This window comes from Triturus cristatus, chromosome 8 (genome assembly GCF_964204655.1).
Source record: "Triturus cristatus chromosome 8, aTriCri1.1, whole genome shotgun sequence".
Classification (NCBI taxonomy): domain Eukaryota; kingdom Metazoa; phylum Chordata; class Amphibia; order Caudata; family Salamandridae; genus Triturus; species Triturus cristatus.
Window position 1 is genome coordinate 788,980,952 of NC_140591.1, and position 26,655 is coordinate 789,007,606.

Consider the following 26,655-nt stretch of genomic DNA (forward strand, 5'->3'; position numbering starts at 1 on the left):
CTGCTGACATTGCAAGATTCTCTTATGGATCCACCCATTGCTGACATCATGCATAATGACGTTTTCTAGTTACACCTAGTTACGCCTATTTCTAGTTACGTATGCACCTTTTTATCTGTATTATCAGCTGTTACGCCTCCTGCATCTGTTTCACTGTAATACCTTTTCTATAAAAATGATTATCTGTCAATAATGTATTGCCTTCACTTCCTGAACCTCCGTGGTGATGGAACATGACGCCTACAATTCTGAATTGTATAAGGAATAAAGCCCTTTCAGAACCTCTAATACCACGGATTCTGCCTCTCATTTTACTGAGTTATTCTTATTATATTTCCCGTATCAAAAATAGTACAGGTAATTAAATTATTTACCACATAAATTGGCGCCCGAACAGGGACACTTTCTCATCTCACGCGCCGGAGGTGCGTTGCAGGCCCGGTCTCCTGCCACAGCTGAACGGACAAAAACGCGTACCTGCAGGATTTCCTGTATCTCCCTCCGGCCAAGCGGGGGCGACTGAGGCTGCGATCAACACCCAGACGAGGCGGTGAGAAGTGCGAAGTATCCCGACCAGAGCCTAGCTGAGAGAGCAAGATCCGAGGTATACAGAGGCCCACCAGGTTCCGAAGTACCGAAGTCCCGAAGTTCCGCGTCGAGTCCAGTCCGGTCCAGTCCAGTCCAGTTCAGTTCCGAGGCCTTCCGTTCCGAGCTACCCGGTGAGTACCATTGCCGGGGAGGCGTTTAGACGTGCACATAAGTCGTGCCGGTCAAGACGGGTCTGGGTACACAGATCCGGTCTGCACTGTTTTAGCAGTGTATCTGTACTGTTTAGCAGTATATCTAGTATGTCTCGTATATAATTCAGTATTATCTAGTATTAAGTATTATGCCGGTAACTAGTTTTCTTCTAATCATTATTGTTCGTCAAATGTTAAATGTTAAATGTTTTTTAAATACGTTCTACATATCGTGGTATGAATGACTGTTCATTATTGTGTTTATCATATTAAGTGTGTTTCATATTAAGTAACCAGTTCTCAAAATGCCGCTCTTCTCGAAATTAAGACAGATCAAAACTAGAAAAGGGGTACTCGAAGAAGCTGTTCCCATTCCTCCTAGGGACACTCCAGGGTACTTCATGTATCATAAACATGGCCTAGACGCCGTATTATTTCTTGATTTATGGGTGGACTACACCAAAGAATTACCGGAAAGTCAGAGGTGGCCCGCAGCTGGGACCTGGGATGCGGATTGCATCATGAAAGTAGAAGAAGAATTATGGAAAAAGAAAGCTAGACAGTCACAGAAAGATGCCATTGAATTATGGCGTAAAGAATCATATAGACGTACAGAAAAAGCACTCAGACAGGAAGAGAAAAGGAAGGAGAATCCAAATAGAGCTCAAGAAAGTCTCCTAATAGAGGAAGGTACCCGAGTAAAATCAGAACAAGTAGATAGACAAAGAAACGCCCTTATGAATGGTATGTATCCTCTTCTGACCGAGGGGTTACCTAAGGCTACCCCGGAAATACCAAAAGATTTGCCACCCCCATTATTCCCGATTATAGTACATCCCAAAGGGCATCCCAAAACCGCAGAAGATGTTTTCCTTTCCTCTTATTTAGATGACGCAGCTCCCGAGTATGTTAACACCGCACCACATAGACCGCTTACCGATGGTACACAACGCCAAGATCATCCGTCTGTACCTCCACAACAACAAACTCATTCGAACATTCCGACATCCACATCTGTTTCTACCGCTCTTCCCGCATCTATGGTTTCTGTCTTACATCCGACAAATCCTTTCACGCCCAGCACCTCAGATGGTGCTACAGGAGGTACGACAGACATTTTTTCTACACCACCCAGAGGAAATAAACTTTCGCTTAGAGAATTAGCGCACCAACGTACGCCCAAATTAGCAACTCCCGACATGCTTAAAGAACTTCTAGTAGATTGTGGATATGATCCTGTGCCCGGTAAACGGGACGAAATGCTGCTATCATCATTACGTATCCGACGAGCTGCAATATATTTAACGAAGCTACCAGGAATGACTACACATTTAGAAAATATATATCGCTTTGTTCAGACAGGGCGAGGTCCTGAAAATATTAGCAGAGCCATGGAGTACCAGAAAGCAGAGGTACAGGGGCAACTGTTACGTTTCCTTATCAACTGTGTAATCAGAAATCAAGACCGACCGGGGGTAAATCCGGAAGAAATGCAAAAACTTGTCACTTGGGGACAGAATATATCAGAAGGAAGACATGATAGACAGCCATGTATAGTAGCTATGTACCGAAAGATCCGCAAAGAAATAGAACGAATACACGAAGAAAGATTAGAGGTAGACGAGGTAGAACTAAACAAAGAGGAGGGGGAAGAATTAGGAATGACAACAGGACACGTAGACACGATGGCTTATGTAGGTAGAGGAAGATTTTCTAACAATACTAGATGCTTTAATGATTCGGTATGTCCGATACGTCCAGAAAATAATAGAAATTTCCAAACACCTATAATAAATATAAGATCTCCCGAGCACTTGTTCCAAGCCGCTGACAACTTGCTCCGAGAACGGAGGGGATATCATATACTTGATTCAATGGACGAGCAAGAATTAGCTAGATCAGCAGTACTATGGGCTGACAGTCCCGGAAAATACAATGATGATGCACTAGCTCGCACGTTTCTGAACATTACCCCAGACGAACAGCGTTTAGCTAGCATATACATGATTCAACATCTCCTTATATTATATAAAAGCCAACACTCAGATCCTGGTCCTTTACCTGATATATTGACTGAATTACTCACGAATAAATGGAGAGGTTCAGGTACTGATTTAATTAGAGAAATACTAGAATACAGAAACCAGTATATTCTTTTCGTATGCCCAGAGCATGTCTCACTGCCCATCAAGGAAAGAACGACGTATTATATGGATAGACAGAATCCCTTACGTGAAGTGCACCCAATAAAAGGTGATGACAATGAGTTTAAACGTGTATTTGTATACACACCCATATCTAAAATGGAGCTATTAGAAATGAAGAAAGTGGTACCCAGTCATGACAAAGACCCAGCGGGTTTCCACCGTGAGATTAAAGACATGTTACTCATGGGAGAATATACCTACCCCGACATTATGAAAATATTGAAAGTATTAATGCCGGCGGGCATTTACGAAAAACTCAAAGAAAAAGATTGGGAGGTGGGAGAACAAAAGATAGATTGGACAGCATTAGAAACAGAAGAAAGAGCCCGAGCCCCAGGTTCAGGGCTTGGGGACAAGACTAAAGTGTTACCAGGTTTACTAGTACAGGTACTGCCACGTTTATTGAGTACGAAAAAGGAAGATTGGGGTGCAATCTCAGCCTGTAAACAGAAGCAAGATGAAGACACTAGTGATTTCTATTCTCGATTCGAAAAATGTTTTGGTATAAATAGTGGCATAAAAGCAAGTAGCGAATCATATCCACATCTGTTTGTGACAAAATTAGTTGAAAATTCCCTGCCCCAAGTTAAGAATAGAGTATTGAAATTCGAGAGTACCTGGCAAGGTAACACCCCGTCACAAATGTTACAGATGCTACAATATCACCACAATAGAATTAGAGAGGAACAAGACCATGAACAAAGACGCATGAAAGACACAAAAATGAAAATGCTTGTTGCCCAGTCAGTTCCAATTGACGGTCATAAAAAGGGTATGACACAGTCCAGTGATTCAGCAGGTCCTGTGAAAGGGACATGCAACTATTGTAAGCAGCCAGGTCATTATATACACGATTGTCCAGTCTTAAAACACAATATCGCCACAGGTGCAACAAAGGAAAGACCACGTCCACCTAGACAGGATCAGAACCAAACGCAACTCCCTCAGCATGCACAATCTAGGCCAGTACCGCAACAGGCAGCTCCACCACTGACCGTAGCTGCATCACAGCAACAGCCTATTGCTGCCACACAAGCAGCAACGCAACAGATGTACCAGTATGCACAATATGACTATCCTGATTATCAACGATACGCATGACATAGCCTAGAGAAGGAAGTTGGCTTACCCCTTATTGAGGTTCCTGTAGATCAGGAAGGTCCTTATGTACATAGTGAACTATTAGGTCAAGATAGAAAATTTTTACTTGATACAGGGGCAAGCAGAACAACAATACGACGTAGTGAAGTTCCAGGGGCACCCCTCTCAGGCTCACAGAATATTTCCCTTGGTTTTTCAGGAAAACCTATCGTTAATGAAGTATCGCAACCTCTTCCACTGACGATTGGTCCCTTGACACGAACTACAGATTTATTGCTTACTAAATCATGTCCGGAAAACCTGTTAGGTATAAAAACATTGAAAGCTCTAGGAGCTATAATATGTTGTTCTCCGGAAGGAGTAAGATTATTTTTACGTGATTTCAAAGGACACTATGTGTCCCGAGACATGGATCACCGACTGCAGAATTTACCTACACACTTATGGGCACAAGGCCCCACTGATGTTGGTTGCATGAGCATTACACCATATCGAGTCACACTTAAGACAGGAGTAGTATTACCACGAATACGACAATACAAGTTACCTCCGGATGCTGTGGAGGCTTTACTGCAAATCATTGACGAGCTTATTTCTCAAGGAGTGGTTGTGGAAACCAACTCCAATGTATGTAATTCCCCGATAATTCCGATTCTTAAACGAACTGATACAAAAGCCCCGCCAGTATATCGATTAGTTATTGATCTGCGCGAATTAAATAAATGCATTGTACCACAATACCCCGTGGTCCCAGACATCTCTTCATTACTAACAGCCATTGACTCCAAAGCAACGTTCTTTACTGTAATTGATCTCAAGAATGCCTTTTTCAGCGTCCCAATAGATCCGGAAAGCCAATACTTGTTCGGATTCAGTTTGAATGGACGAAGTTTTAAATTCACACGCGCACCTCAAGGATACACAGAAAGCCCCAGCATCTATAGCCAAGCACTAAAACGAGAACTTGACAGTATCCACATGCCAATGAACACTGCACTGCTTCAATATGTCGATGATCTGCTGATCACCGCTCGAAGCGAACCTGAATGTGAAACAGCGTCACTGACGGTTTTACAATTTCTGGCCGACAAGGGGCACAAGGTGTCCCCTTCTAAGCTGCAATTCTGTGTCCAGCGAGTTGTTTATCTAGGGCACTCGCTGTCCAAGGAGGGAAGGCAGCTTACACCCGACCGCATCCAGTTAATTGCTAACATGCCTATACCCAAGACACAGAAGGAGGTGCGGGCTTTTATAGGCCTCACTTCATACTGTAGACAGTGGATCCCTCAATATGCATTTCTAGCAAAACCACTCATTCAGTTGACGACACAGGAGGCAGCCACATCGACTGTCCTCCCTTGGACTCAAGAACATACACATGCCTTTGAAAGCTTAAAGAAAGCTTTATGTCAAGCACCTGTCTTAGCAACACCATGTTACAGTAAACAGTTTACACTCTTTGTTACGGAACGCGAAGGTACTGCCTTGTCAGTACTCACACAGGAACAAGCAGGATCACACAAACCATGTGCTTACTTTTCTAGCACATTAGATCCCGTAGCTCAAGCTCTTCCTGCGTGCCTGAAATCAGTGGCAGCGACAGCTTTAGCAATCAGACAAAGCGATTCTATAGTATTAGGACATCAATTGACAGTACAAGTACCACATGCAGTAGAGGTTCTCTTGAACCGAACACAAACGCAACACTTGACTATAGCTAGATTGACGGGTTATGAATTGACATTGTTTCAGCCACACATAGAAATCAGACGTTGTAGTACATTAAATCCTGCCACACTTTTGCCAGTAAACGGAACAGACCCACTAGCACATGATTGTAGTGAAGTTATTACTATCACGACAAAACCCAGACAAGACTTGACAGACGTCCCATTGTCAGATCCAGACCTGACGTTGTATGTAGACGGTTCATGCATGAGAACAAGTACAGGAGAGTTAGTGGCCGCGTACGCAGTCACAACAGACACTGAAGTCATCGAAACAAATTGTATTAACACTTTGTCAGCTCAAGCAGCAGAGCTCATCGCTCTGACACAAGCCTGTATTCAAGCCACAAATAAGAAAGTTAACATATACACAGATTCACGTTATGCATTCGGAGTCGTCCATGACTTCGGCGTGCTGTGGCGAGAGAGAGGTTATTTAACTTCTCACGGTGCCCACATCCAGCATGGATCACTCATTCATGCCTTATTAGATGCAATACATCTACCCACTGCAATATCGATTATGAAATGCAAAGCCCATACGAAAGTTACCGATATCATTTCTCAGGGTAATGATTTAGCTGACAGAACAGCCAAACAGACTGCTCAGAATCAGACTCATACAACTGACGTGACAAAGACAATAGTTCCGACACCAACACGTTGCATGACAATTAAGGATCCCGCTCTTGATGTAATTGACATACAGACACATGCTACACCAGATGAAATAAAGAAATGGACTGAATTAGGAGGGATCCAAACGGATCAAGGATGGATGACGAAGGGAAAATCTGTATGGTTCCTTCCTGATTCCATGGTTCAAGTTGTCATTAATACAATACATAGTCCAGCGCACCTAGGAGAAAAAGCTATGCTAGACAGTATTCAACACATTTGGTTCAACAAACACTTGCGAGCAGCAGCTAAACAAAAAGTCCGTACCTGTATGATATGTTGTCAGTTTAATCCAGGTAAAGGCATTCCCGTAGAGCAGGGTGGATTTCAGCCTCCTGATCACCCTTTTGAAGTCCTCCAGATGGATTATATCCAGATGGAACGTTGTCGAGGATTCAAATATGTCCTTGTAGTTGTATGCGCTCTTTCCCGTTGGACAGAGGCGTATCCCGTCTCCGATTACACTGCCCCGACTACTGCCAAACAATTAGTTCGAGAATTCTTCCCACGATATGGTTTACCACGTGTTGTCTACTCGGATAACGGCCAGCCGTTCTCATCCGAATTAATGAAACACGTTTCACTTTTGTTAGGTTATCAATGGAAATTTCACTGTGTCCGACACCCCGAGGCAGCAGGTCTCGTGGAACGCCATAATCAAACTCTGAAAATTAGATTGTCCAAAATATGTAGAGAAAAAGGAGTCGATTGGATAGTAGCCTTACCAGTTGCACTCTTTTACATGAGAATGGTAGCACATTCTCGAACAGGGCTATCCCCGTATGAGGTGATCTTCGGTAGACCACCAAATATGTGGGGGACGCCTATACCTCGCAAAATCACTGATATTGACTGTAATATGCTGACAGATTACCTGGCTTCCTTGATGTCTGCACTACAATCTTGTCGTTCACAGGTAGCTGCAGCCTTTCCCGATAACACCGAGGTAAAACCCCATGACGTAGTTCCCGGGGACCTGGTGCTAGTGAGAAATTTTGACCGGAAGTCTCAGCTGGATCCTAGGTGGAAATCGCCTCAACTCGTGCTACTGACGACGAGGACAGCCGTGAAGATCGAAGGTCGAAAAGGGTGGTTACACTCGAGTCATATCAAGAAATTTTATGGACTACCATCTGATGTAAAAAGTCAGCCCTGCATTCCCTCACAGACTGATTCAAAACTCCCTTTGGTTGAAAAGACTGAATTTACAAACTCTGAACTCTATAAACTAAAACTAAGGTCTAAAAAGTCAGACAATTTGATTGTTTAAGTCCTCTCCAAGGTGAAGCGGTTGAATTTGTCCCTGACATGTATCCTCTAGACCTGAATAGAGAAAGACAGTTGAAAAAGCATGCGTATTGTAAATCACTGCGTAGTCATTGCACAGTAACGTTATTAATTTTGTTTTTTCTAAGTTTTCTGATCATCATTGTCAGCATACTATTACACATGTATTACCCTATTCTCAAGCATGATCACAACGTAACTACAGAACATTCTTTTAGCGAATTACCACCGCATGAATTGTCCTATAGATTTGCGCTGCGTAATAACACTTTCATTAGTATGTTACATCATTCCCATCAGACCAGCAATGCTACCAATTGTTGGATATGTGGCCGACTCCCTCCCTATCAGAACTATAAGGGAGTTTTGCCTCTCTTTCCATATCCGTTCACACACAATGGCTCCTGTGGAGCATGGTTTAGTTTAATCAATTCCCTAGATTCAAACTCGATAGTTTATCAAGACAACTGGGGATGGGGAAACCTGAACCTAGTTTTACTCAAAGTCTGCTACCCTAACAAGGAGGGACTCCCCAAAAGAACAGGAACTGATCTAGAAAATGAAGTATATGGATTAGGTAATTTTACACTTAACCTCATGATCCTGAACGTTGAATCCGAAACTACACCAATCTTGCCCGCCATGTCAGTATTCCCAGTAAAAGGGGAATTATGTGTGAGAAAGAATGGCTCCATACATATGGGCCATAGTAAATGCACCACTGTAATAAAATTCAGTGATCAAGGCAAATCTACATTTAGAGCTTCCCATCATTCCTACTTTATATGTGGCCAGACCGCATATACACGCTTACCTCTAGATTGGGATGGCACCTGTTACATAGCATTCCTTCTGCCACCTGTTTTCCTAGCCCCTCCTGATTATCATAGGAATATCCATTTAGTACACACTAGACAGCAGAGAGATCTCCCAATTGTCGATTACACCGAGACGGCAGGGGAAAAATATACAGATTTCAATAAAGGTCTCTTTCCCTATATAGGCACAGTCACTAATAGTAAGCTGATACGTAGATTAACTAGGACCCTTGAAGCCGTAGTAAATGAAACTATTTCCGCCTTAGGCAACTTAACAGAGGAGCAGTCTGCGATGCGGATTGTTGTTCTTCAAAATCGTCTTGTCCTTGACGTCATCCTGGCCGATAGGGGCGGAGCTTGTAGGGTCATCGGATCAAGTTGCTGCATATTCATCCCAGAAAATTCGCCATCTGTATATAAAGCTATAACTCGCCTTCATAAGATTATAAGCCAGATACACCAGAATCCAGGCACCTGGACTTGGTCCGGTTGGTTTTGGAGCGTGTTGTCAGCCTGGGGATGGAGAATACTATCCTTCCTAGGTGTTGGCTTTCTCATACTATTCAGTTGCTGCTTATGTCTACAATGTGGGCCAGCGATTTGTGGTCTGTGCGCCACATCGTGTATCCCACATCCAAGTTTTCGTTCACAATGCCGGATGAAGAAAGAAGAACAAATGATGTTATATGAACAGATTGATGGATTAATGAAGATCGATATCTCCTGAGGTCAGTAGGGGACAAGGAGGGAATGTGGAAATATGAATTTTCGTGATCCATTATGTCCCCTATCTTAGACCCCAACGGCTCAATGTATAAGTTACAAGTACATGTATGTTCCCTCCAGTTCCAGTTATGAAGACGCAAACATATGTGCGTCCACCGTCAACATGTCCTCTTTCAGATCCGCCATGAATGGGTCGGATATTCTATTCCTAAGTATGAAAGGCCACCGACTTTGTATGGCTCAGTTACTCTATTTTGCAGTTCAGGCGAATAGGCCCTGAATGCTGCCATCAAGCCTTTCCCTGCTTCCTACCTCTGACAGCTCCAGTCTGAGCTCACATCTGTATCCATGAACTTTGTCCTACTCCCTGCGCGGCTAACGGTGCCTGACTTCGGCCTGTTTGCCTGCCAAAAACTGTATTTCACCTTCAAGATTATCTGCTCCGCTCCTCATCCAATGCATTCCTGTCTACTAGTTTAGGTAAACATTCTTCCAGCTACCGAGCGAGGAGCCCGGCCTTGCTGTCCTTGTGCAAGTAATTCATAGCCCCTGTTACTATGGAAGATTTCTGCCCTCGCATCTCATGTAGACACTTAGACGCTTGTACACGCACTCACAGTCAGTATAGAATAGATTCCGCCCGAGAAACTTTCCTTTCGGATAATATAGTTCTTTAAACATAAGATATTAGATATGATTTGGGATTAGGTTGACATGACCCCTCAGACTTCTGTCTCCACATGTAGAGCTAAATGTCAAGTCCCCTTCACCCTCTAGTTGCACGTCAATCACACGTCATGCGGCTGCGCGCGCATCTTTGCTAAATATTTCTGCTGACATTGCAAGATTCTCTTATGGATCCACCCATTGCTGACATCATGCATAATGACGTTTTCTAGTTACACCTAGTTACGCCTATTTCTAGTTACGTATGCACCTTTTTATCTGTATTATCAGCTGTTACGCCTCCTGCATCTGTTTCACTGTAATACCTTTTCTATAAAAATGATTATCTGTCAATAATGTATTGCCTTCACTTCCTGAACCTCCGTGGTGATGGAACATGACGCCTACAATTCTGAATTGTATAAGGAATAAAGCCCTTTCAGAACCTCTAATACCACGGATTCTGCCTCTCATTTTACTGAGTTATTCTTATTATATTTCCCGTATCAAAAATAGTACAGGTAATTAAATTATTTACCACACCAGAACCGACTTCAACCACGAGAAGGAAATCCGGTCTTTATAAAAAAATTTATCTAAAGGACCCATTGTCGGCAATTTATTCATCGGCATCAACAGTTGAGGCCAGCAAATTACCTACCCCCATCGTTCCACTTAAGGCACCGCCCCCTTGCATCAAGAGTGGGACAAAAATCAATAACGATGCAATGGGGCCTCAACCTTTGCTACTACAGCCAATTTTCACAAATCAGCCAATCCAGGCCCTAGAGACAGTTCAAGTGCACCTTTCCAAAACCCCCACAAAGGCAATGGGATCAACAAACAGCACAGGAAATAAGAAAAGTACAGAAGACTCGTCACTTAACGCAAAACGAGAAAATCGGAGCAGGATAGCGTCACCGGCAACGAAAAGCAAAGAAACAAGCTCAGTAAGGGAATCCAAAATTTCTATGGAGGGTAGTCCAAAGTTAAGCACATTACAACCATTGTCTACCCTAGTGCCTGACCCATGGCATAACTCGCTCGTCTCAACTTGCGATTGCCGACTCGAGGAACTTATGGAAATATTAACAAAAAATAATGACAGCCAAGAGTTAGCCTCTAACTCAGAGTTGGGCAATAATGACAATCAGATAAGCCCAGGCATAGCGGTCTCGACCCCCCGCAACAAAGAGCAAAAGAGGCTAGCCCTGGACGACAGTGGTATCAGGCCAAGAAATCAAAATCACCTCAGTCAAACAGCGCCAATCACAATCTCGTCAGTGTGCACGACGGACCCAGTCCCAGAGCCAGACGAGATGCAAAATTGGTATAAAGAGCAGCCATTGAATTCATCAAACTTATGGGCCCAATCCCTCTTAGGCACCCTAGATCAAGCAATAAAGGTGCTGAATTATCAATCAGATAAATTGGAGGTCCAGATTGACTTCATAAATCTAATCGCAGGCCATATTTCTGGAATAAACACGAAACTGGACCGACTGTCATCCCACTTGATTAACAGGGAGAAATTAAAAGCCTGTGTTGTGGAAGAAAATCAACAACACAGTTGTGGTTGCGGGAGCATCATTGAAAAATTAGCCAGTCTCCCGGACACACTAAAAGACATCTTAGAGGAGGTTAAACTAACCCGAACAAGTAAATTTGGCAAGGAAATACACCCCAAGCAGATCACAACAACAACCAGAAATGCCAACGACACATTAGGAGATTCTAAAAGCAATCTATCAGAGGACCCAGGGCAAGTAAAAGCAGGAGAAAATCCAAGAAATAAAGAAAAGGAAATGGAAATAATTCAGCTCACAATTAAACCCACCAGTGTGGGAAAATCAACTAAGAGGGAGAGAAAAAAGGCAAGGAAGGCCAGATTAAAAAATAATAAGCAACAACAAACTGACGACGGTAGCATCTTTTCCATATTCAAATCTGTCACTCCAAAGGAAAAAAAAAAATAGATTATTACCGGACGAAACAATTGGAGTCCAGGCACCATCAAACAAGGGAGCTCGAGAAAACTCACTAAGGGAACGCCGGCAGGGTCCCAGAGAGACCCCTTGTCCGCCCCAACATGAGCACAAAATAACCAAGTCTTTCTCTTTAGAGGGAAACCAACAGAGTCTAACATCCTCGGCTCCCAAGAAAAAGTGTCATGGAAAACAACTAGTCAAAAATGAGCTCATAACGGTGCCAGATCTTGTAGGTCCTACTCAAACAACATTTTCACCGAATTTGGTTGGCCATACGAGTAAAAATAGCGCAATTGGCGAGAAGTCCCGACAGGGAGGGGAAGCCAGTAACATGCAGCTAAATCCTAAAAAAATGGAGAACAGAATAACTGAAATACATGAGGAGAAAATAAACTCAGGAAGCAATATCGGGCCAACCCCCGTGAGCGTCACTATTACTGGAAACAAACGGAAATGTACGCTACCTCTTGGGGATACCCTGCCCGTTTTAAAAAAGTCATCGAAGACAGGATCAACGCAAATAATCAACGGCAAATATGAGGATGGGAAGGACGTCCAAGAGCAACAAACATTCCTCAGGAGTGGCAACAAATTTACAACTCATGACGCTCTTCCCCAAAGATCAGTTTCCCCAAAACATCCTAAAGATCTTTCAGACCATACAGAGGTTTTTGAATCTAAGTTATCATTTGTGCCTGATTATCCAACAAAGGGGCAGCAAGACATTCTAAATCGAGGCAACCTGCTAAAATTGTTTAAGGAAATTGCAGAACTCAAAGAGATTACTTCCCAAGATCTAATATCTTTGGAATTCCAACCGAGCGCCCTCAATATGGACATTGAGGAATCTATAACAACCTGGGCTTCAAAGGACCTGGCAGACAAGATTTTTTCTGCAAGAGCTCAGTTTGGCGTATGGGGTATTATCTTGCTGCAATATAAGCGTCCAAGATATCCCTATCCCCTTCTAGAAAAATCTCTAAATTTAAAAAAAGGAATAGGAGGGAAGGAAACACAAATTACATGCTTACGAGGAGCAAGAGGTCAATCGCCGACAGTTAGGACAACAGGTCATAGCGTTATATCATCAGATGGCAAACAAAGTATTAGGCAGCAAACAGTAGATAAGCCGGACTGGTCATGGCTGCCCAGGATCCTGAACAATCAAAATTCCTAACATAGAGCATAGTAATCCCAACTGGGTGCAAAGGCAGAAACAAAAATATAAGAGAAGAATGCCACAAAGTATTTCATTCTGTTCCTGGAATGTCCATGGTTTTCAAGAAATGGCCCTTGAGAACGACACACTAACCTTTTTTCAGCATCAAGATGTAATCCTGATTCAGGAATCATGGAAACTGTCTCCCTCGCCAATTGCAGGGTTCCAAGAACATCATATATTGGCAGAAAGATTTTCACCATTCGGGCACCCACGCGGTGGACTGTCAACCTACGTAGCCCAAAAATACAACTGAGCAACAGAAGAGCTGGACGTGGGACTTTCTTGGGCTCAAGTGATTAAAATCACTGACGGTTCCCCAAGAGGAAACAAGAAATGGCAACTTTTAGTGATTAACATCTATATCCACCCGGAAAGGAAAACTCAGAAGGAGAAATATGCAAACCTATCATCCTTGATAAAAGTTTTACAGAGATCGTACGCGTATTGCCCGATGTTTATTTCAGGAGATTTTAACAGCAATCTCATAGGGGAAAAACTGGTAGAAAAGACAAATAAAGTAGTAAGCGAGTTAAGAGACTCAGGTCTGTCAATTTTAAATGGAAAAACTAGGGGTGACATTCCGGCAGGTGTTACCTACTTGAGCGGTAAAACCCACTCAACAATAGATTTCACAATAATAAGTACGGTCCTATCTTCAAGCATAGAATCATTTCAAATAGTTAAGCGTTTAGAAAGCGACCATTTCCCTCAAATAACCAAAATGAACATCACTCTCGCTGCTTTGCAAAACTTGCCGTCTTTATTACAACATGCCGAGAAGTTCAACTTAAAGAAGCTAAAATGGCGTGGGGGAGGCCTGGAAAGTATATTGGACACGGTAAAACAACATATTTCCAATCTAGGCTCTCAGCCTGAGGGAGACCGTATTAAGAACTGGGAGCAACTGATCCAGGTCCTCCTGCACAAATTTCCAGCAGCACCAGGGAACCCGGGTTGTATTAAGGCAAAGAAGGAGCCCTGGTTCAATCTGGACCTAAGAGAAAAAAAGAGAAGCGTTGCACGTGAGGTCAGAGCAGTTGCACAGGAAAAAAAAAATGGGGATCAGTACAAACAACCGCAAACTAAAAGAAGCAAGGAGCTTGTACAGGAAGTCACTAAGGGTTGCTAAGAGAACGTATAAGGAAACCATTTGGAATAAGTTACTGAGTGCGGGGAAACTGCGAATAACAGGGACTTTTGGGGAATCATCAACGATCTAAACAAAGGAGCAAGCCTTCAGCAAGAAACAGGGGTAGGACAGGAATCCTGGTCTCGACACGTGCAATCATTGTATGGAAATACAGATTCATGCAGTACTAATAGTCAATGGGGGAGCGAGTTGGATAATGGCAAAAACATAAGAAATGTGACCCCGGCGAGCAAAGGAAATGAGGATATGGAAGAAGTAAATGGGTTCATGGAAACGCCTTTAACCACCAAAAAACAACTGAGGGATATAATAACAAGACTAAAGTCAGAAGGAGCGGCAGGTCCGAACGGGCTGCCAAATATGCTCTTCAAAACTGATCCGGTCTTCTGGTCTGAGTCCCTAACTCCCCTATTCAACCATATATACACACAAAATAAAGTTCCAGAGTCTTGGCAAGGATATATCATCCATCCAATTTTCAAACAGGGGGACCGACGTAACCCCGCTAATTATAGGCTGATATCCCTAATAGACGTTGAAGCTAAGCTCTACGCCTCCTGCATTCTAACACAGCTACTAGATTGGATTGAAGAGACCAATATTATCCCGAAGTTCCAAACAGGGTTTAGGCAAGGTATGGGTACCATTACAAACTTGGCCAGTCTGTCGCTCTTAATGGAAAAAGCATTAACTGAGGGCTGCAGACTATATGCTTGCTTTATTGATATAAGGTCTGCTTTTGACCGGGTATGCAGAGAGCGCCTATGGACAAAGTTGATCACCTGGGGATTCCCGAAACCCATGTTAAACGCCATAGCCACCCTGTATAATAACACATGGGTAAGAGTCAAGTTAGGCAACGGCGGCAGTATAACTCAGAGGATTTTGACGCATCAAGGTTTAAAGCAAGGTTGCGTGCTGGCCCCAAGCCTTTTTAACCTTTTTCTTTCGGACATCAGTAAAGTTTTGGTTGCAGCAGAATTTCATCCACCGAGACTGGCAAATAATCCAATCAACTTCTTACAATATGCGGATGATATAGTAGTATTGAGCAAATCACCAATCGGATTACAAAGAGCAATCAATAAATTAGCGGAATATTTAAAACAGGAAAAGCTGGAATTAAATAAAGGTAAAACCAAGGTTGTCCGATTAATGGAGTCAAATAAGCTCAACTATAAATGGACGGCAAATGGGGATACGGTAGAAGAACAACCATCATATAAATATCTGGGAATTTCAATTGAGCAAGGACTGAAACACAAGGAGCAAAAAGTAGTAATAAAGGCAAAAGCTCAGTCATTAATCTTTGCATATCGGCTACTGAAATCCAAATTGGACTGTCCCAATTACAATCATCTACTGAAGGTTATGGCCGCGCAAATCCTGCCCTCCTTGTCTTATGGGCTGGTTACTTGGCGTGGCAAGGAGGCTGACCTATTAAATGCAATGCAGACAAAGATTTATAAAGCCATCTTCAACCTGCCAAAATCTGCTTCTCCTTCGCAGATACGGCTAGAATTTGGCCTACAAAATCAAAGCTTCCGGAGCATGAGCGGCTTCGTGAAGCTTTGTAATAAATTTCGTTGTGCAAATCAGGAAACCTTGGACCATCTTTGCTGGGAAGAAATTATGTATCAGGTGGACAATAAATCCTTGAGCACCTGGGATAAGCATCTGAAAACTTGCTTAATAGAACTCGATCTAGAATCATCATGGGAAACCAGGACGGACAAAGCTGGTTTAAGTAATTTAATTAACAAGGCAGCCAAAATGAAATCCTTCCTGGAAGACAAAAACTTAATGGCCAAACGCCGGCATGGGTGGACAGTAATGGCGTCCTATAAATCATTAAAACCACAAGCATACCTATCCTCTCATTTTAGCGGGTTTCTAAAGAAATCCTTCATGGACCATCGGATGGGCCAGCATGTGACAAAAGATCTACTCCCCTCCTGGAAACAGAGTTACCGATCAGAAAAATGCCGCCTATGCGGATACAAAACAGAATCTCTAGCCCATATTTTGTGTGTATGTCCAGCACTAATAGCTCAGAGACGACGGTACTTAAAGCAAATGTTCAATGTCCTAAAAGTTCGTACTTGTAGACAAGCAGTAATTAGTTGGCTGGGTGGATCCTCCATAATCCTGGCATGCAGGGGAATCAAATTTTTGGGGCCGGTAAGGTCTCGCCTGAAGCAACTAGAGCAGGAAGATTGTAACATCGGAACCCTCAAGAAGAGATAGAATGTCCGGAGCTCAAAATCAAATTTTATAATTGTATTTAACAAGTTTTACGGGACCTGGCGACAAGGATTAGATGTTTTTATGGTTGTTTAAAAATGTTATATATATTTATTCATACATGTGGGTATTGTGATAATTTTAACATATTATAGAATAAAATCCTTTGACTTGACTAATCCACACTCACAGGCCTTTTATTTGTCGGAGCTCAATAAAAATGTGGAGGGGGGGGTCATATTATCTCAGTGGAAAAACCGGTATGAAAAATATCGCAGTCAACTATTAGTAAATTGTCAAGGTAGGTAGATGTGGAGTTCAGAATAGCAAATCTTTACTGAGCTATATACTTATTTTTACGATATAGAGGTAATCAATATGGTGGATTTCATATTTTTGCAGGTCGATATTTTGCCCTTCATATTTGTGAATTCGAACCTATGCAAAGAGATGCACGCCCCTAAAGATAGGTTTCATTTGCATGAAGACCTGAAGGTGACTAACTTGCCAACCGTGTAAGATTGCTCCACAATACAATAAAACGAATAGTTTAACCTATTAGGAGAGTGTTACAATAAATAGTGCTGACACCTGCATCTTTTTACCATGTGCTGTTTATGAATATTCTGAGAATGTTGGTTCTCCGCCATGAGTCAAGGCCTCCTGTCATTAGTAAGACTTTGTCCCGGCCCTTAACTTATGTGAATCTTATCTCATGTAAATTTCACTGCCTCCATGACGTACTTATGTGGCAGCACTGCCGGCCAACTAGTACATACATACATCAGCTAACACTTTCAAAGATTCACTAAGAACTATACCTCTTTCTTCACACTCTTATGCTCCTAAAAGTCTTGACATCCTTCTTTGTGATGTCAGGTCCTTGCCAGAGCATGCGTTTGAAATCTGGGACTTGTTTTCCTTACTGTCACCTGAGGTTGGTTTTCTTATTGAAACCTGGTTGAGTCTCACCACTCTACCAGCAATTAAGCTGTCTCGCCCTGAAAACTATTGTATGCTTAGTCTGGACAGAGAAGGCAGGACAGGTGGTGGCATTGCCATTGTTTTTAAAGATTCAGTCAAACTCTCTCTCATAGACCCTTTACACACTGATTGGGCTGAGATATGTATATTTAAACTTGAACTCTCTCCTAAGGACAGCTGGAAAGGCACTTTAGTATATCGCCCTGCAGGGCGGAGGGCCCAAAATAAAGTTCAGCAGGCGCCTACATATTGCAACCCATATTCTGGCATCTGAACATTTTCTTTTCTTGGGAGATTTCAACTATCATGGTGAAGACTCTCTAAACGCTGGCGTAGCACAGCTTATTTCTGATGCACCAGAAAGTTAACGGTCCAACTCTTGTCATGGGGCCCACGCTGGATCTTATTTTGACCAACTCCACATGTTTGACCTGCAAACTCCCCCAACTTTTCTTTCCTTTGGATGGACCACTCATTGATGGGTTTCCAGATTCTCAAGGTAAAAGAGAATGAAAAGATGACAAAAGATCACAAAAGTATGTCAAGACACTGGCAGAAAGTTACTCCTGAGTTTACTGTAGGCTCCAAAGACGTAGATGCCCATCAAGAGTTATTAGATTATCATAGGGCCTTAAACTTGGCTTTTGATAAAATAGCCTCTCTTAAATCTTGTGCCAAATCTAAACATGGGTCCCATGCACTCAAGTATATAACAGAACTGCAAATAGAGAAAGGCTCTTGCAAAAAACTGGAGGGAAGCTGGCATCTGATCAATACTTTGAATGATTATGAGGCCTATAGAGCACCCTATATGATTTACCATCTCAACATCAAAAAAGCCCAAAAGATTCATATCTCCAACCAATTCAGCAAGGCTGGCAACTTGGCTAATGAGCTATTTAAAGTGCTCCACTCTTTTATAAATCCTCGTGCTTGCTTCCAAGAAACCCATGCATCAAAAGCACCATGTTATTCTATTGCTAACTATTTTAAGGCTAATATCAAAGCAATTTGTCAGAAGTTCCCTAGCCCCCTTGATAAGCACATGAGAATTTCAATTCCAACATTCCCCCCTCCAACTGTGTCACTAGCTTATGAAAGTTTAATGCTAGCTCACCTGAGCTAATTCAGAGAGCACTTGTAACAGCCAAATCAGGGTTTCCTCTGTACATATGTTCCCACGGGATTTCAGCTGTCCTTTCTATTCAGCTCATCCCTGCAATATGCTCCCTATTCAACTTATCAGTTAACACCAGGAAAATCCCCTCAGCCTGGAAAGCGGCTCATGTCATACCGATTCAAAAGAAGGCCACTATGACACCTACCAATCTCACTATTTATTGCGCCATTTTGCTGCTTCCTCTTCTGGGAAAGTTGCTGGAAGGTCAAATAAATAAACAATTTATGGATTATCTAGAGGTTAATTAGATCCTGGACCTTTCACAATCTGGGTTCAGACCCTCACACAGCACAGACACCATCTTGGTAGCTGTGACGGATCGCATAAGACGTTCTTTTGATGCCAATAAACTCTCCATGATTGTACTGTTGGACTTGCCCGCAGCATTTGATACTGTGTCTCATCCAGGCTGCTTCACAAGCTATACGAGATCGGAATCCATGGGACAGCTCTACAATGGTTCAGTGATTTCCTAACTAACGGAACTCAGACTAGCTCCCTGGAGACTTACAAATCTCGTACCATGATGTTGGACAAGGGGTGCCCCAGGGCTCTTGCCTCAGCCCTACACTATGTGTTACCCCCCTTGCCAAGACTGTCAAATCTTCAGATGTAAAGTACTATCCTATGCTGGAGACACGCAGCTGGTCATCTCCTTTGACAAAGACCTTGTCAAAGTAAAAGAACGCTTTTCGACAGGGGAGAAAGCAATTGCTGCCTGGGTGACGGAGAACTGCATTTAGTTGAATGCAGGAAAAACAGAGGTTATGCTGTCTGGTAAAGTCCAACAACTCTGAGCCTCTGACTAGTGGCCTTCAGAACTAGGAGTGGCTCCACCACCCAAAGTAGTAGTTGAGACCAATCCCTTACCATGAAGGAGCAGGTTATGTCCATCACTGGCACCTGGTTGTACACGATGCACCTGTTGCGGAAAGCCTTCCCTTTCCTCCCTCTTTCAGCGAGGAAAACTCCGGTTCAGGCACTTGTCATTAGCAGGTTGAATCATGGCAATGCCCTATAAGCCTCTGCAAATTACACATTATTATGAAAACTACAAGCTGTTCAAAATACTGCGGCCCATCTCATTTGCAATCTTCCCTCTGTGGCTGCCTCCTCTCCTCTTCTGTGTTCTTTATATTGGCTGCGTGTCAGGAAAATAATAATTTTGAACATCTGCTGTTTAACACATAACTCATTGATGGGGAAAGGCCCAAGCTACCTATATTCGAGCTCAATTATTATCGTCCACTCAGATTTCTAAGATCCAGTGATAAAGCTCAGCTTGGTGCCCTGCGGGTCAGAAAGTCCCGAACTGATTGCAGGTTTTTCTCATACCTAGCCCCTCTCTAGTGGAATTAGTTGTGATAGAGCTTCACGATATTCTGAAATTTGTAGGGGTGCATCATATTCACTGTTATTCCGCACCCACATATCATTTGAAGTAGTTTTAGGCGTGCTATAGAAATTGTATTATTAATATCGTTTAACATAGGTGTGATTAGAAATGTAAACATGCTCTTCATGAAGGATAATGTCGTAGAATAGTGCAAATGTATTCTCGTAAATGCATAATGTTGATTTGATGTAATGCAATGTGTTAGTTAACCGTGTGCCATGTTAGAGTTATACGTACAGTTGCTTATTTACGTTTAAAAGAATAATGAATTAATGCTTAACGTGTGATTTAGTAATGTGTTTAACAGTGTAAATGCCTGGTTGCATATACGTTTAAAGAGAAAGGCCTGTTCATTTCTTATGTTAGCTAACGTTGTAGGCCGAAAATTATTTCCCTTGGTAAAGGCTTTGGGTTACAGGATGATTGAAAATCTTGGAGAAGAGAAACGTTTTTCGTTCCCATGTTTCTGTTGCAGGTGCAAGGAGATTTAGCTCGTTAGAGAGACTAGGTCATTGTTTTAGGAGTTAGGATGGTACGAGAAGCCGACAGGGGAGTACATTGGAAATTGAGGATGATACTTTCAGCGAAGAAGGTGCCTGGGACCCAAGGTCAAGCTAACCGTTGTTGGATAAGAGACAAGTCTCGCTGGAAAAGTACTGGAAGAAGACCTGGCTGAAGAGGTGTGCCGAAGGGCGTGTTCTACGTTTTGGGGATTTTGTATTAGGGACAGTGCCCCGAGGGTGGAGCAGTTGAGGTTTAGATGGGAAGCTAGAAGGAACATCTTAGAACGAGCTCTGACTAAGTGAATATACTTCTAAGGAAGTCTTCACTTCTGACACCTTTTTATTCTCTTGCCTGAAAGGGGAATGTTAAGCAGGGATGTCACCTTAGAGCTAGAGTAGGGATGGACTAACCGATTTTCTTTTAGGCTAATGATTCCTAATGTAGAAATTGGCTCAACCGTTGCTTTTCTTATGTTATTATAGTTGGTTATTCATTTTGTCTTGAGTCGTATGAGAATTCTACGTAGACTTCAATTTCTTTTAGTGCCCATTTATCTTCTACAACTTGTGCTGAGGTGTCTGTATGCGCAGTTATTTTTGATTGTAATAAAATCTCACAAATTTTAGATTCGGAGTCAGTGTTCCTTCCTAAATGATATTGGATGCTGATGATTATGTTTTAAGAATTGAGTTTTCTCCCCTCCACACTATTTAGCAGATAAAAAGATCCTGGAGACCTGAGAGGATTCTTGGAGAGAACCAGCTAGGCAAGAATCCGGTCCTATCAGTTGGTAGCAGAGTAGGATGGTTATCTCTGATAGTGAGGGGAGATCTAGATCAGGATAAGAGATTTAAGAGGCCCATAGAAGTCAAGTGATGGTGATTCATCGGATGGTGAGCGGTGGACGACGGTGGCTGATGGAGATCGATAGAGAGTAGCAGTGCGGCGGATAGCAGCAGTTCGTGGAGGAGTGAGTATGAATAGGGTGACATGTTTTGTAGATTGTGGTGTTGATTTGAATGTGTGATGTCTTGCGGAGTTGGAGTGAGTGTTGAGTGATTGTGAGATCAGGCTGTGAGCGCACGCAGCCCGGGAAAATCTTAGGCTCGACGAGTAGCTTAAGTGATTGTGGTGTAGGAGACACCCAATGTAGATTTTGTTGACCACCGAAAGGGGATCGTGAGACGTCATCGATTACCCGGACCGAGATAGGGGGTGCGAATGTGTGAGGGTGTGAGTAACCGACGCGGGTCGTGGGTTGTTGTATATGGAACATTGAGCGATTGTAACCTAGCAGTTGAGGCGATTGTCCGGTCGTTTCGTGGACAGACAGTTGCCAGTTGAGGTCGACAATTTCGAGAGACTGTGGACGGACAGTCAGAGAAGTAACTTGTTTGGGACAAACGGTTATTTCAGCGTATGAAAGGGACGTGTGAGTGGGTACGCGAGCTGTAAAGGAGGAGAACTGCTGCGAGCGGAGGAAGCGTGACGTCAGAAGGTGTCGCGCTGCGATAGGTCAGTTGGTGTGAGCCACGCTTCTATTGGTGGATTGACATCAGGAAGTAAACGAAAACATTGTGTGCGATCAAAAAATTGTTCATCATGAAATGTTTTAAGGTTTTCCGAGAATTATGTAGAGGTGATAAACATGTGGTTACTCGAGGGGGTGAAAAAGCCCCTCCAGAGGATACTCCGGCACATTATATGGCAAAAAATGTAGGATTACATACTATAATTTGGCTTGAAAATTGACATAAAATGACCCCGGGTGACGGAGAATTGGCTTTCCCACGATATGGCTCCTTCAGGTTGGAAGTGTTGTATCAGTTGAAATCTGTAATGGCGGCACTACGACCTTTGCCGAGACCAACTCAGTTTGAGGCGTTGCATGCATGGATTAGAGCAGCGCATGACAGGAAAAGAGATCAAAGTCAAGAAAGGGTGAAGAAGTCAATTAAAGCATTTCAGGATGCGAGGTGGGATGCAGAAGAGAAAACGTGGAGAGTACAAACGATAGAGGGAGACAGGTTGTATCAGCTACTGGTAAAAACAGATGGCTCGAAGGCAAAGAGTGCGGATGACGATGACAGTGATACAGATGATAGTCTAGTAGAGAGGATGTTGTCTGAGAGACCACCTCCATACAATCCAGATTCTTATGAAGGGAAGTCGGCTCAAACAGAAGCGACTAGTGGATCACAGACTCAGTCAGAGGTGAGAGTAGAAGGGAAGATCTCGACAGGAACTGAGGGCACGAAGAATCAGCCCGTAAGAAACACAGTGGTTGGGAGAGGTGTGAGGTTACCGGATGCTCTAAAGGTACCAGTTACCATTGGACCCATTGTCTCAGTCTACGACCCAGATCAAGAGAGAGTTGGGAGCCTAGTACAGTCAGCTGTAGGAGCGAGGAGTGTGGTGGAGGAAAATGGATCAGTGAGTGGAATGGAGCAGACCTATAGAATGGAGTACACCACTGCCAGCCACTGCAGACTCATCTAGGGGACAGGTGGATGTGAGGTCAGTAAGGCCAAGGTCTTTGGCAGAGTCAAGATCAGATTTGCGGATGTGGGCACCGCCAGTGAGAAATCAGAATCAGAGTGAGAGAACCGTAGAAAGTGAACAAAGCAATTTAGCAAATCGTTCTGTTCCTATGAGCATATTAGAAGGGAGTAGAACTCAGGAACAGGATTGTGAGTACGATGAATGGAATGGAGCAGCTTGTCGAGAAATACTGAAGGGAGCTTTGAAAGGGAGGATGTTAGATGTGGTCAGGTTGAAAGCGGAAGTTGATGAAATAATAAGTGGAAATTTGCCTCTTGAAAGGGTATACATGTATGAACAAGATGAGTTACTTTTTGTAGCGAAGGATGTGACTCGCAAGGCAAGAACTGCACATGAGAAATTGTCAGAATTGGCCAAGAGGTATGATGTGGATCTGTCCAAAACAAAGCCATTGCAGGGAAGCCATAGGTTGCAGTATAGCGACCAAGAATTAGAAGAGAAGAGGGTTATAGGATTGAGGTCCCATATCAAGGATTTGATTATAGCAATGCGTGCATGGACCATGCTTGACAAATGGGAAGAAAGGTGGCCTAAGAAGAAGAGTTCTAAGAGGACGATAGGAGAAACGCCACCTCCAGGTGGAGGGATGGTGGATGTAGGAAATTTCCCTTTGCAAGAGGTACAGAATGGAGGTTACGTGCATGTGCCTTGGAGTAGGGGTGATTTGGCTGCATTTACGAACGATTTTCCTCGTTTGAGAGAAAAGCCTGTGGAGTGGTATAAGCAGGTTGATCGATTTGTTAAGATCTCGAAGGTGTTGTGGATTGATTTGAATACATTGTTTGACATTGTGGTTCCAGGCGATTTATGGTCCGTATGTAAAATTGCTATTGAGTGGCCAACTTCAGAGCCCGAAAGAGACCCTATTACAAGTGGTCCATCACCCATAGTCATGAAAAAGTTTGAGCAAGTGATTACATGGCTAAAATCGAAAATTTCACCTCAGGATATTGATTAGGTTAAGATAGATTGGACAGTTCAAGAACCAAAAGAGACAGTGCATGAATATTACGAAAGGCTCTTACAGGCCTTCAAGCAGTACAGTGGATTGGATGCCTTAGAGAGTAAAGACATGGGACAGTTTGTTTTAAAGTTTGTGTTGGGGTTGAGACCAGAGGTTAGTCTTATAATTCAGCAGCATCTGATTTGCTGGCAGAATAAGCCTGTAGATGAGATCTTACGGTATGCCAGGTACTGAATCGAAGCACAGAAAATTAAAGGATAAATTGATGCTTGTTCAGACGCAAACAGTTCAGGGACAGTCTCGTGGAGGGACGTTAGGTAGGAAGCAAGGAAATAACCAAGGAGGAAATCAGAATGTCCAGAATCAGGGAAGACCAAAGTCAGTGGACCCCAAGACAGAGATGGATTTGGCGACATTGAAAAAGACAACTGCGTGCCATCTTTGTCATCAGGTTGGACATTGGAAATGGAAGTGTGCCTTGAACCCCCTAAATCAGATGCAGCAAGAAGTAGAGATAACCCAGGTACCTGTACCTGAAGTAGTTCCCACAGTGACTAGACCTAGGATGGTCAAAGGGGGGACAGGTGTTCCACAGGTGCAAGTTCCTCAGCCACCTAGGATTCAAAATGTTCAGCAGGGAGTCCAAACTTATCAACAGATGCCCTTGTTCGAAGGGAGTGAGGAGTTCGGTCCAGACCCGTTGGCATGACGGTGCCTGAGAGGGGAGGAAGACTGCACACTTGGAGCAGTCTTGGAGGTAAACCAGAGGGGACCATTTGTAGAAGCAGATGTTGATGGTCACCCTACCGCCTTTTTGGTTGACACTGGTGCTACCCGGTCTACTGTAAGATCAGCAGTAGTCCCCAACCTACCCCTCTCGGGACAAATGATCCAAGTTGTTGGCGTAGCAAATAAGAGAATGACTAGCCCATTGACAGAGCCAATCCCTGTGAGAATAGGAACATTTCGAGATCGACACCAGTTCGTGGTGTGTGACTCAAGTCCAGTTTGTCTGTTAGGAAGAGATCTGTTGTGCAAATTGATTTGCACCATCTACTGCACCCCGAAGGGAGTTGAAGTACAGACGAGAGATGATGATGCGACATTAAGGTTGCAAATCAGCATGTATGTATAGAAATGTACCCAGCACTGACAGTGGAGGAACTTCCACTTGTCCTGAGGGATTCTGTGTCACTTGACGTGTGGGATTTCACTGGAGAAGAGATTGGATTGATCGAAGATGTAGAGCCAGTAAAGATTCAGGTCAAGCCGAATGTAGAGTTACCGAGAACACCTCAGTATAACTTGTCACCTGAGACTATTGCAGGGATCAAACCTATAATTGAGTCTATGATCAAGCAGGGAATTCTGAAAGAGATCATAGGTAGCCCATGTAATTCACCTATCATGGGATTACAGAAACCAAGTGGGAAAGTCAGGATCGTACAAGACCTGCGAAAGATCAACACGATAGTTGTTCCATGTTGTCCGGTGGTACCGAATCCATCTGTGATACTGTTTCAAATCCCATGCGAAACTGAGTGGTTTAGCGTGATTGATCTGTGCCAAGCATTCTTCTTGATACCACTCCATTAGGAAAGCCAATTTCTTTTTGCTTTCCGGCTGGAGAACCGTGTGTTATCATGGTGTCGTATCCCACAGGGGTATACAGAGAGTCCATCCATCTTTAATCAGATCCTGAAGAAGAATCTTGAAGGTCTTGTGTAGCCGCAGAACTCTGTTCTTGTGCAATACATCGACGATTTGCTCGTCGCCTTGGAAACAGAAGATGCTTGCCGAATCGATTCTATTGCTTTACTTTATCATTTGGCTGAGAATGGACACAAGGTGTCCCCGAATAAATTACAGTACTGTTTGAGTGAAATGCAGTATTTGGGTTACAGAATTGAGGAGGGCAAGAGAAAGGTGTCACCAGATCACATTGAGGCTATTATGAACATGAATGTGCCTATCACTCAGAGAGAAGTCGGAATGTTTTTGGGAATGGTTGGTTACTGTCACCAATGGATTCCCAATTTCTCCTTTGAAGCGAAGCCTTTACAACAGCTGACGCACAAGGATGTGAGGGATCCGGTACCATGGGACGATGACTGTTTGAGGTCATTTTGAGGCTGAGAGAAGCCCTGTGTGGCGCTCCAGCTTTGGGGATGCCTGACTACAACAAGGCATTCACATTGTTCTGTTGCGAGAGAGAAGGTTGTGCATTGTCAGTTCTGACTCAGAATCATGGAGGTGTCCATAGACCAGTTGCCTATTTCTCAGCTACTTTAGATCCAGTAGCTTCTGTGTTGCCCGGATGTCTCAAATCCGTTGCTGCAACAGGTGTCAGTATTGAAAGATGCGAGAGTATTGTGATGGGGCATCCACTTACAGTTTATGTGCCACATTCTGTTGAACTATTGATGACAAGGACCAAGACACAGCACCTTACAAATAATCAATTGACACGTTATGAGCAAGTTATACTTTCTGCAGAAAATGTGACTTTAA